Raw genomic sequence first — 11,119 nt, 5'->3', positions numbered from 1 at the left:
TCTTTATTGAAATGATCTTTTGCTTCTTGTATTTGCTCTTTTAACTGTCTATTGGTGTGATCATTCAATGCCTGCATTTGCTCTTTCATCTCATCGTTTGCTTCCCTGATCATTTTAATTATGTACAATCTGAACTCCTTTTCTGTCATTTCTTCTGCCATGCTGTCATTGGGTTTTATTGATGTAACATCTAGATTTGTTTGCAGCATTTTCTTTCCTTGTTTTCTCATATTGTTCAGGTATCAGTGGACCACTGAGATATTGCAGATTCCCTTTATTGACTTACAATGTCCCTGAAGATTTCTATATATATCCCCTCTTAGCCTTCAGTAAGCTGAAGTCTTGGAGGAATTTGATAATGCGGTGCTCCACAAGGAATCTGCCTGTCTAGGAGTGGTGGCCTTCAGGTGGGGTATATTCCCTGCTAGTGGGCAGAGGTGCCTCCACTTGTTGACCAATGATCATCCAAAGGGGAACTAGGCTGTGGGCTGAGGCAAGGCCTGTTTGGGCCTGTGTGTCTGATTTTACCGTCCTTGTGGGGAAACCTCACCTGGCAGGGATGACTCACCCGGTGGGGAGGTCTCGCTGGTCAGTTCCCTCCTAGAGGTTCCCCTCAATTTACAGCTACCGCCTGGGCTGGGCTGCCTTCCTCTGCAAAGTTCCCAGGGGCCCGGCCCTACCTCCTGGGCCTGGGAGCCTCACCCTTCACAGATGAATCTCCTTAGGCTGCCCCTCCTCAGAGAATCTGCCCGCAGTCCTGGAACCTTTGCTCCACCCCTATGCCTGTCTCTGTGGGGCTCTTCCACCAAGAAGCCTCCTAGATCCTGGGACCCTGCTCTGCACCTAATCACCTGGCTATGCAGCCCCTCCTCTGAGCATCCACCTGTGGCCCCGTACAATAGCTCTGAGTCCCAGAGACTCACCACACACCTCTTCCTCCAGACAGCTGCCCTGTATTCCAGTGCGGTCACTAGGAGACCAAGCAACTCACTGCTCCTCCCACCGAACACCTGTAGCCCGGGGCAATCAACCACTCTGAGTCGAAATGACCCTTCCTGTTCCTCCTCCTCCTCCAGGTAACCCCCCCCGGGTGTTCAGGAGTGGTCACGCTGAGTGGCTCTGAATCCATGTAACCCACTGCACGCATCCTGTGGGCAACTGCCCGGAGCTCTGGTGAGTCCACTTGAGACCAAGCGACCCACTGCACTTCTCCTCCAGGCAGCCCCCCTGTGTTCAGGAGCTGTCGCTTTAAATCCAAACAACTCACCAATCGCCTCCTCCTCTGAGCAGCAGCCTGGAGCTCTAATGCACTCATTACGAGTCCACATGTCCTGCTGCGCTCCTCCTCCTCCTACTCCTCAGGGCAGGCCCCGGTGTTCAGAAGTGGTCTGAGTCCAAACAGCTTGCCACGCAGACCCTCCTCTGGCAACGGCCTGTATCTCTGGTATACCATTCCGAATCCAAGCGGCTGCGCTCCTCCTCCTCTCCGTCCTCAGGGCAGGTCCGGTGTTCAGAAGCAGTCGCTCTAAGTCCAAACAGCTCGCCATGTGGCTTCTCCTCTGGCAACTTCCTGTAGCTCTGGTATAGTCACTCCAAATCCAAGCGGCCACTCTCCTCCTCCTCCTCCTCAGGGCAGGCCCCGGTGTCCTGAGTCCACACAGCTCTCCTCGCCGCTCCTCCCCTGGGCAGCCACCAGAGCCCCAGTGGTTGATCAGAGTCCCAGTGCTGTGCTGAGCGGCCTCGTCTATGACACTCCCAGTTGTCCGAGTTCCTTCCTTTGCATTCTGTTGTTCTTTCCTTTCATTAATGAAAGTAGCAGGCGAAAGTCTCCTACTCACACTTCTTCCACATATTTTACTGTTCAACACATTTTCCCATGAAAAAGTCTTTTTAGCACTCCAAATCTGCACTTGGTATAATCATTCCATCTGGTTCCATCTTGAGGGCCCCTTCCTTTTTTAGAATAAGTCACCCTCCCTCATCCTTTCAGGATTCCAAGTTAACATTTTCCCTGGAAGTCCAGATCTGTGGAAACCCACCAACCCACCACCACTGCCCTCATAAAATAATCGAGAATCCCATGTTTGAGGATTTTTGCCATGAGTTTCCTCTTTCTCATCAGTTTTCTGAATCTGGAATGCTGTCCAGTTTTGTTTTTTACTAATTTAGGCAATGACCATAAATATTCTTTGACCCATTCCTGCTTTATTCTTTCATTTTAGTGCGGTTCCCTGATTTTTGATACTTTTCTTTGTTCTCATCTTATCTATATCTTTCACATCATTCAAGGGCCTATTATAGCCCTCATTTAAGTGCCCTTTTTTACATTTCTATTTAGCAGTCAAGCCCACAATATTTAGCAAACCATTGAGTTCTATGTGTACCTATCTTATCTCTTACTAGTAGATTTGTAAAATCTTTAAGAATGGTGACAAATATCACATTTTTTCACTATTTACTACAGCTCATAGTCCAATGTAAAATCAATACCAGCACTAAGAAATCACTGATTGATTATCTAATTGATTGCCTTGTTGATAGGCCATGGCTTCTATCTTCTCTACTTTTAGGTACGTGGAGAGTCAATGCCATACCATTCAGGAAGACTACATTGATAGCATGGAAGAGATTGCTGATTTGGTGGGAGCCAGGCCTAATCTACTGTCTCTGGCCTTCACTGACCCCAAGCTGGCATTATAGTTATTTTTGGGATCCTATACTTCAGTCCAGCTTTATCTACAGGACCTGGAAAGTGGGATGGGGCTCAAAAAACCATCTTAACCACAGATGATCATACCAGGTAGCCTATGAAGGCAGGAGTAATTGAAAAGAGTAATTCCATAGCTTCAAAAAAGACAATGGGCAGGTTTATTCTAGCTGTTATTTTCTTTGCAGTGGTTATGGCTTATTTTTAGATGTCCCATTGTCAATGCCCTGGCTTTCACTGGGAAGCTCAATCAAGAGATGAATTCCAAACCTAACAAGATGGAACAACTCTCAGCTTTATATTTCCCAGAAATTACTTTTGTTTCTCTTTCAGAAGCATTGATTCTCTTTCTGCTTTTTTCTACAATGAAATCCTGGATTTTCATTTGTGTTGATTCATCCCCCCTTGCTCTTGTAATCTGTCACCTTTTCCTTCCAATAATTCCTATACTGTGAGCTCAGGGACTCCTTTAGTCATTTTTATATTATGTCCTTAAGCATATTGATTATCAAATATTATGGTGGGAACCCAAAATCAGCATCTCTAAAAAATGGCTGACTCCATGTAATTCTTCTGATAGATTTGATTTTCTATTAAAAGCTCAATTTTTCCTTGTTTTTAGTATTATAACTAAATATATGTTTTCTGAGAGATAAGAGAAATAATGGTCTTAAAATAGTTGTCTATGATAAGACATTTTGTTTCACTTATTATTTACTAATGTACCTGATAACTGGTCAATTTTCTCCTCTCCCTAAGCAACATGTCTTTATTTTATTAATAAAAAAATTACTTTCAACTTTCTAAGCTCATAGGTTTTTTTCAATAATTTAGCATCAATCCATGGGTTCTACTTGGTTAAGACAATTGTGATTTTTTATTAAGTAGCTATCTGTTTTGATCTTTAGTTCCCAGATTGAATCTAATCAGATTTTTACTTTAGCAAATAAGTAGTTGCCAACTATTGTAATATGAAATACAAATGTGTTTTGTCTCCTCCTACTCTAATTTTTCCCATTCCTTCAAGTATAATTTAAGTAATAAGAATTCAAAGAGGTTATGTCTAAAATGTATGTCTAATACCTCTTTTTCTTATGTCATACAATGTAGTTCTCAAAAACAACAAAGAAATAGAAAGCAGGAACTTGGGTTCACATCCAGTGCTGCTGCTGATTCCTTTTTTCTCATCTTTTGAAGTTTTGCTCTGTTCTTGTACATGAGAAATTGTCAGCTGTCAAACACAATAAACTCCATAGGAAAAGGTGCTGAAAGTACCAGTCAAATAAATGTATGTTCATTAATAGCTGTTGTGCAATGTTTATAAGTTTGGAATGCTGCCAATTTATTAACTACAGGATAAATTTGAACAACTAAAAGGACATCCAACAAATACAAATGCACATAGGAGAATTAGAAATGTGAGAGCTAAAACTTCTTAATCACATAATTATTTGGACAGCTTTTTGAGAACTAGAGTACTGAAAGTTGATATTATTTCTTAGGTCTTTTTCCTTCTCTAATATTTATGATAGAGGGATTTGTCATCTATTAAAGTAGAACTAGTATTTTTTGATCTGCAGATTACTCTTGTTCAAAGTAAATTGAAGGTCTCTTCTTAAATTTTCTCCTTTAATAATATAAATGTGCCTCTCTTTTAGAATGTAAATGTATTAAATTAATAATCCTCTAATGCTTCCTAATTATCACTAATAACACCCCAGTTTCCTCTTTAAAGTGTTTATTTTTAAATTGATTTGATATAAATTGATTTGATTTCTGTTATGCAAGGTACCAAAAAAGAAATCATTGCCTGTTTTCTCAACCAAGCTGAATGCAAGATGTGAATAGGATATTGCACTCAAAACAACTCAAGATGCAAATCCTTAGTTACTGATGCATATTTAGTAATATTCTACTTACATATTTTGCTATTTATATTAATATCATATACATGATATATATATTTATGTAAAATTTTTCCAAATATATTAAATCTGATTACCAAAGAAAAATGCATTCTTGTAATGCCAGAGACAAAAAATGCTCAAAACAGGAAGTGAATAAGCATATGTCAGAGGGACATAGGAGTCATCATATAGTGGAAAATTTGAACAATAAAATAAATAACCTATTATTAGAACATAAGACATAAAAATACTTGAGTCCATAGTGATATAAGTAAATGATTAAATAAATAAATGAATAAATTAATAAATGATATGGAACAGACAACTCTCCCATACATAAGAATTCTGAATTTATATAGATACTTTCTTCTCAAGGAGATGGAGCATAATTTTCTACTTCTTAAATGGGCTGCATAGATTAACTTCCTTCCAAAAATTACAGCATGGAAAGGGGAAAAAGTGAATTTGACAAATGCCACTTCAGCGAGGTGATCAAGATTAACATCAAGTGATAAGTCATACTGACAGTATGTACTCTTGAAATAATATGACAAGAAGGTCACTTTATGTCGCTGGCTCTTTGCAGTACCAAATCTGCGGGTATTTGTCACCACCTGCAGCAACAACTTGCACGGGTCTTTATGGGTGGTGGACTGGAAACTGAGCTACTTCTATCTCTGGGCTGCTTCCTTGCTTGCTTGTTTGTTTATAGAGGATAGAGGAAATGAGGCTTACTTGCTTTGAGAGGAGAGAAAGAGAGAGTTTGCTTAAGAGAGAGAGACTACACTTTCAGAGATCCATATTTTCTTAATTCTGCTGCTTCTTAAAGGTGCGTCCTGCATCCTGTGAACTAAGGGTGCATCTACCGAAGGTGCTTTAGTGATGCTTCCCACGTACTGCGATCTACCTATCTGTGATCTGCAACCTAAAGGTGTGTTCTCAGTTCTCTGCTCTGGGATCTGCCTTCCGCCGCTGCCCCTACTTGCTGCTTCTATTTGCTTGCCACTTCTTCTGCTAGTTGCTGCCCTGCTTGCTGCCTTTTCTTCTTCCTCTCTGCTAGTTGCTGCTCTTTGCTGTGGCGCTCACACCTTCCGCCTACAGCCTGCTTATATTCCCTCCAGGAGGTGGAGAGTAGGGCCACGCCTCTTATGCAAAGATTAGGCAAGACGCTAGATGTCTGAGCAGGCACGATTAGGAGTGCTCAAGAACACATGTGCATGCATTGTGTGCGTGGATGATAAATCACCTGAGTGTGCTTATGTCAATTAACCTGCTAGCTGCGGACAACGTCTGGCTGACTGCCACGCGTCATCCTGGCGCCATCTGCATGGCACAGCCTCCAACAAATTTACTTCTGTGGTATTCCTCCCCTGAACCAAAACCCAGTTTAACCATGAGAAAAGTATCAACAATCTCAAATTGAGGAATATTCCATAAACTGCCTGACTAACTCAAAACTTTCAAGGTCATCAAAAACAAGGAAATTTTTAGCAACTGTCACAGTATAGAGGAGTCTAAGGAGATTTGTCATCTAAATGTAATGAGTATTCTGGAATGGAGAGGATCAATTTTAAAAATAGGTGAATATAAATAAAGTAGGCATTTTGATTAATACTAATGTATTAATGTTGGTTTATGAGTTGTGGCAAATATACCATAATAATGTGTCAACAATAAGGGAAACTAGGTGTGGTATATCCAAGAACTCTGAAATATTTTTGCGACCTTTCTTAAATCAAAAACTATTTTGAAATTAAAAATTACTTTAAAAATGTATTTATATGATTCAGGATTTGACCCAGAGCTACAGTCTAGTGCAATTTGCTTAGAGGAAGAACATTAAATATACATTCATTTATATTACAATATGTTTTCCTGATTACTCTCAAATTAAGTTGATCGAATAAAATATAATCTAACTTACCATAGCAAATTTTGCCTCCTTTGCTAAGTATTGACTATAATTGTATTGACTGAGAAATGGTGATACAAAGCCAAAGACAATTTCTTCAATTCACTTAGATAAGATTTCTTGCATCTGAGAATATGAAGCCAGCAGTCTCCACAAATGAAATTTATATTAAGGGCAACTACATACATAACTAAGGTAATATTACTTAATACTTGGCCTGCCTTGTTACTCTGGCTAATAGTAATGCAGTAATAAACATTATCTAGACTACCTATTTGGATGTTCACAAAATGCATGATTTTCCATTTCTGTATATTCTTTTTTTGTACTTTCAGTAAATCCTCCAGCTAAATAATACCTCCATTATCTTCAAGATTCAATTCATCTCTCTTCTCTTCCCTAAACCCCAATATGAAATACTGGGCTCCTTTGTGCTTTTACCACACCTGTTCAATATTCTTACCAAACTATGTGGTAACATTTCTCTCACATGGTTCCTCTTTAAATTGGTAAACTCTTGGGAAGCAGATACTTTGCAATCAATTTATGTGTTCTTAGTGCCTGGAACACAGTGAAGCATCCATATATTAATTAATTGAATGAATACATATAACATGGGAGATAAAAATATGATAAAGTTTTTAAAGACTTAAATAGTGCACAACACTTTGAGAAAACATTAAGGAGATCAGGGGTGCTTAACACTTTGAAATGTCTGTGGGGAAAACATGTTCTTTCAGAAGATATTTCGGAATAGATCACTGATCTGAGTCAGTATCTAATATTCTGTTGTGGTTTGAAACACAAGTGTCTGTCTGTAACTTATTTACTCAAATAGGTCTTTAAAAAAGTCAGGATCAACATAAAAAGCAAATTGGGGTATATGTCTTCTTCATTTCTCATGCTGCCTAGAGTTTCTCATGACTGTTTCTCCTTACTTTCTCAAATCCTCCTGCTCCTTTGAAGTACTGGCCACCACCTCTCCTTGTTGTAGTTATTTTCAGACCCATTTATTCCCCTTAATTCTGTAAATATTTTAGTACCAAGCTTTGTGCCTATCTCTGTAAGCATAAGTACTCCTGCAGTTGACTTTAGTATCTAGGTAATAACTTTCATCAATTCAACATATTATTTAGGATTAGGTTTGGCTATATATAATAGAAAAGCCCCAATGATGTAAACAAGACTGAAGCTTATTTCCCTCTCATATGAAAAAGTCCAGAGGTAGACAGACCTGAATATATAACAGCTCCATTGTTCCTTTATTTGCTGTACTATTCTCAGCTATCTAACAGTCCAAGGTGACTGATGGATTTCAGCCATTCTTTGAACAGCTACATAGAAGGGAAGAGAAATATAAGGGCACACCCTTTACTTTAAGGAGATTTAACAGAAGTTCCATATAGAATTTCCATTTAACTCTCACAGAAAGAATGTAATCACATATATAGCTACCAGGGAACCTAAGAAATGTTTCTTTATACAGAAAGGCAATATACAAAGGTTATTGAAAAGAAAGAGAAAATGAATGTTGAAGTGGGCCTTTAACACTCTCTGTCACCTCATTTTTCAGTTCTGTAACCTTATTCCAATGGTTTTTTGATCCACCTCACCTACCTACACTTATGGTCATATCTAAGACAGTGCTAATACCTGCAACATCACTGAAATCTCAGTGTCAAACATCCTACTCTCCAAACCACCTCTTACCTACTAAACTCATTCCCTCTGGTACTTAATGCCATCAGCCAACAGTTCTTTCACTCCATTGGGCCCTCCATCCATCTGCTCTTCATTTCCTAGTCCATCAGTTTTAAAATCCACCACCCAGCATTATAATCCTACCCTGCTATGCACTCTCAACTACTTTGTTGCCCTTCTCCATACTTGCTTGGATAAATTTTACCTATGGTATATGCCTGCACCCAAACAACTAAATATGGTAAGACAAAAATACCACTATGGTGGAGTGTTAAAGGCCCACTTCAACATTCATTTCCTTTTCCTTTTCAATAACCTTGGTATGTTGCCTTTCTGTATAAAGACACATTTCTTAGCGTCCCTGGTAGCTAGATATGTGATTACATTCTTTCAGTGAGAGTTAAATGGAAATTCTATATGGAACTTCTGTTAAATCTCCTTAAAGGGTGTGCCCTTATATTTCTCTTCCCTTCTATGTGGCTGTTCAAAGAATGGCTGAAATCCAGCAGTCACCTTGTCTTAAATTCATAACCACCAAACATACCTAGACCTTCAGTACAATCTGCCATTCACACTTAGGTTTTCTAGTCAATTCTCTATCCTACTATTTTAATTGATTATTTCACACCTCCTACCTGATCAAACTTCAAATACTTGTCTCCTCTCCTCAGTCAGCTAATCACCTTGCTGCTTTTCTTCCTCTAAGAGAATAGAAGCAGGGCTCAGAATATAGCTCAGTTGGTAGAGTGCTTGTCTCACATGCACATAAATCCTGGGTTCAATCCCCAGTCATTCCCAGGGGAAAGACAAAGGAATTGGAGGTGAGAGGAAAGAAGTAAGGATAATATAAAGGAGGTACTCAGGCATTCAAGAATTTGGAGGGGTGAGCAAGCAGTTGTGGTAAAATTGCACTTCTTTCCTTAAACTGTTTTTGATCAACAGCAAGAAGATGAGTTCATAAAGAAACAGAGCAAAGAATGGGGGCACAGTGTATGTTAAGTAGATTCTTCAACTTCATAATACAAGAATGAACTTTACAACAGTGTCGCTCACTCAGAAAACATGGCCTGTGTGACTTGGAGTTCCCCAGCTTTGGCTGCCTTCCCCATCACTATGCCTAAGTGGCGTATCTTGTTAGAAATGCAGTGAGCAGTAGTCCTGTACTCTTCACTCAGCAAATGTTCACTGAAAGCTTACTCTGTACATGGTGAGTGTAGAATATGAAAAGGGATCAAATCTGGATCTATGCTGTTATCAGCTGTCAAAGCAGTGATTCTCATACTTTAAAATATGTTTGTTAAAATGTAGATTCTTGTTCTGTACATGAGGATGGGACCTCAGATCCTGCTTAGATTCTAACAAGCTCCCAGGTGATACATGAATGCTGCTGGTCTGTATATATAACACATATTGATTAATAAAATTTTCTCATAGGGAATGATAAGTCCCACTATCATAAATCTTGGAGTACTCCCAACCCTAGAATCGTCTGTGACATTTTTATACATTTTGTATGCCTTCTAATGTTTTTGTTATTGCCATTTCTCTCAGAGTTTATTTCTTCTGGAGTTAATCATTGCAAAAATGTTATTTCTTAGCTTATAACAGCATTGTCCTTCTTCTAACAATTCACTAGTTTGTCAGGGTCTATCTACTATTAGACACTACATCTTGAATTATTCCCCAGGACACCAATTCAGGCTGACTAGTCCTTCCTGTGGCTCTGCACAGTTTCAGCCTATAGACTTGATCTTTACTTCCCACTGCCTGGAGATGAAGTCCATGTTATTATTCCTCTCCTGGTCACTGCTCAGGGACATGCAGTTCATAAAATGTTTCAGCACACCTGAGGCCACTGTGAGGCAGCCATAGAGAAAGTTGCACCAGTTTTGCGGCACTGAGCCCCAGTGAGTCCTGCGAGATGTCCCCTCGCCAGGCAGCACGGGGTCCTTCAGATCAGGAGCTTCAGGCATAGTATCCCTGTCGTGCTATCCCTGCCCAGCGCCCCCACGTGTTGCTGGAGTCTGCCTGCTCCCACCATTGAGGCTGCCGCTAGAGGGGCGGGAGGATCAGGGAGCCACGGTAGCTGGCGGCAGGAGCGCACAGGGGCGGCCCCGCACCACAGGTCTTGTAGCCATTTTAGAAGGAAACCCAGATCCCTGGCCCAGCGTGCGGCTTCAATTTCAATAATTTTATTGGTGACCTTCCCATAGAAAGGAATCCAAATCATTGATCCTCCCCCAGATATATCCTTTCCCAGTGGTAGTACAATGGGACCCTGAAGGGAAAGAGATAAGTACTGGACACTGACCCCCCCAGACCCTCCATTTTTCTCCAAGTAAAAATACTGCCCAGTAAAAATAAATTTTCAAATTCTCACAAAGCTGTTTCCTGAGTGCTCAAACTGCTGACCCCAGACCCCCTCCCATTTCACCCAGTAAGACAGACCCCAAATTCCTGAGTGTCCAAGCAGACATACTCATTACTTAAGTCACCTCTCAGTATAACCTATATAAACCCAGTCTCCTCCTTTATTCAGTGGCCCATTTTCCACCAGAAGAGTGGGTCCAGTGGCATCACCCCATTCCCACATCTCATCCAGTCCTGCATAAGACTTCATTACTGAATAAAGAGCTGATTTGTGAAGTTCGTGTCTACACCAGTCTTTTTGTGCTAACAATTGCAAAAAAATACAAACAACTCAAACAAAAAAAAAGGCTTTTAAAAATGAACAGTGCAGGGGAATTCAAGATGGTGGGCTATGGGAATGCTGTATTCCTTGTTGTTCCATGAACTGGAATTTGAGCAGCAGGAATACTGCTTTGAGAGGTTGGTGAAAGAGGGATTTCACTTAAACAGTATTGGGTCATCAAAGTGTCTTAGAGACTCAGA

Source organism: Sciurus vulgaris, assembly GCF_902686455.1.
Source record: "Sciurus vulgaris genome assembly, contig: HiC_scaffold_354_arrow_ctg1, whole genome shotgun sequence".
Taxonomy (NCBI): domain Eukaryota; kingdom Metazoa; phylum Chordata; class Mammalia; order Rodentia; family Sciuridae; genus Sciurus; species Sciurus vulgaris.
This window is presented reverse-complemented; position numbering follows the sequence as displayed.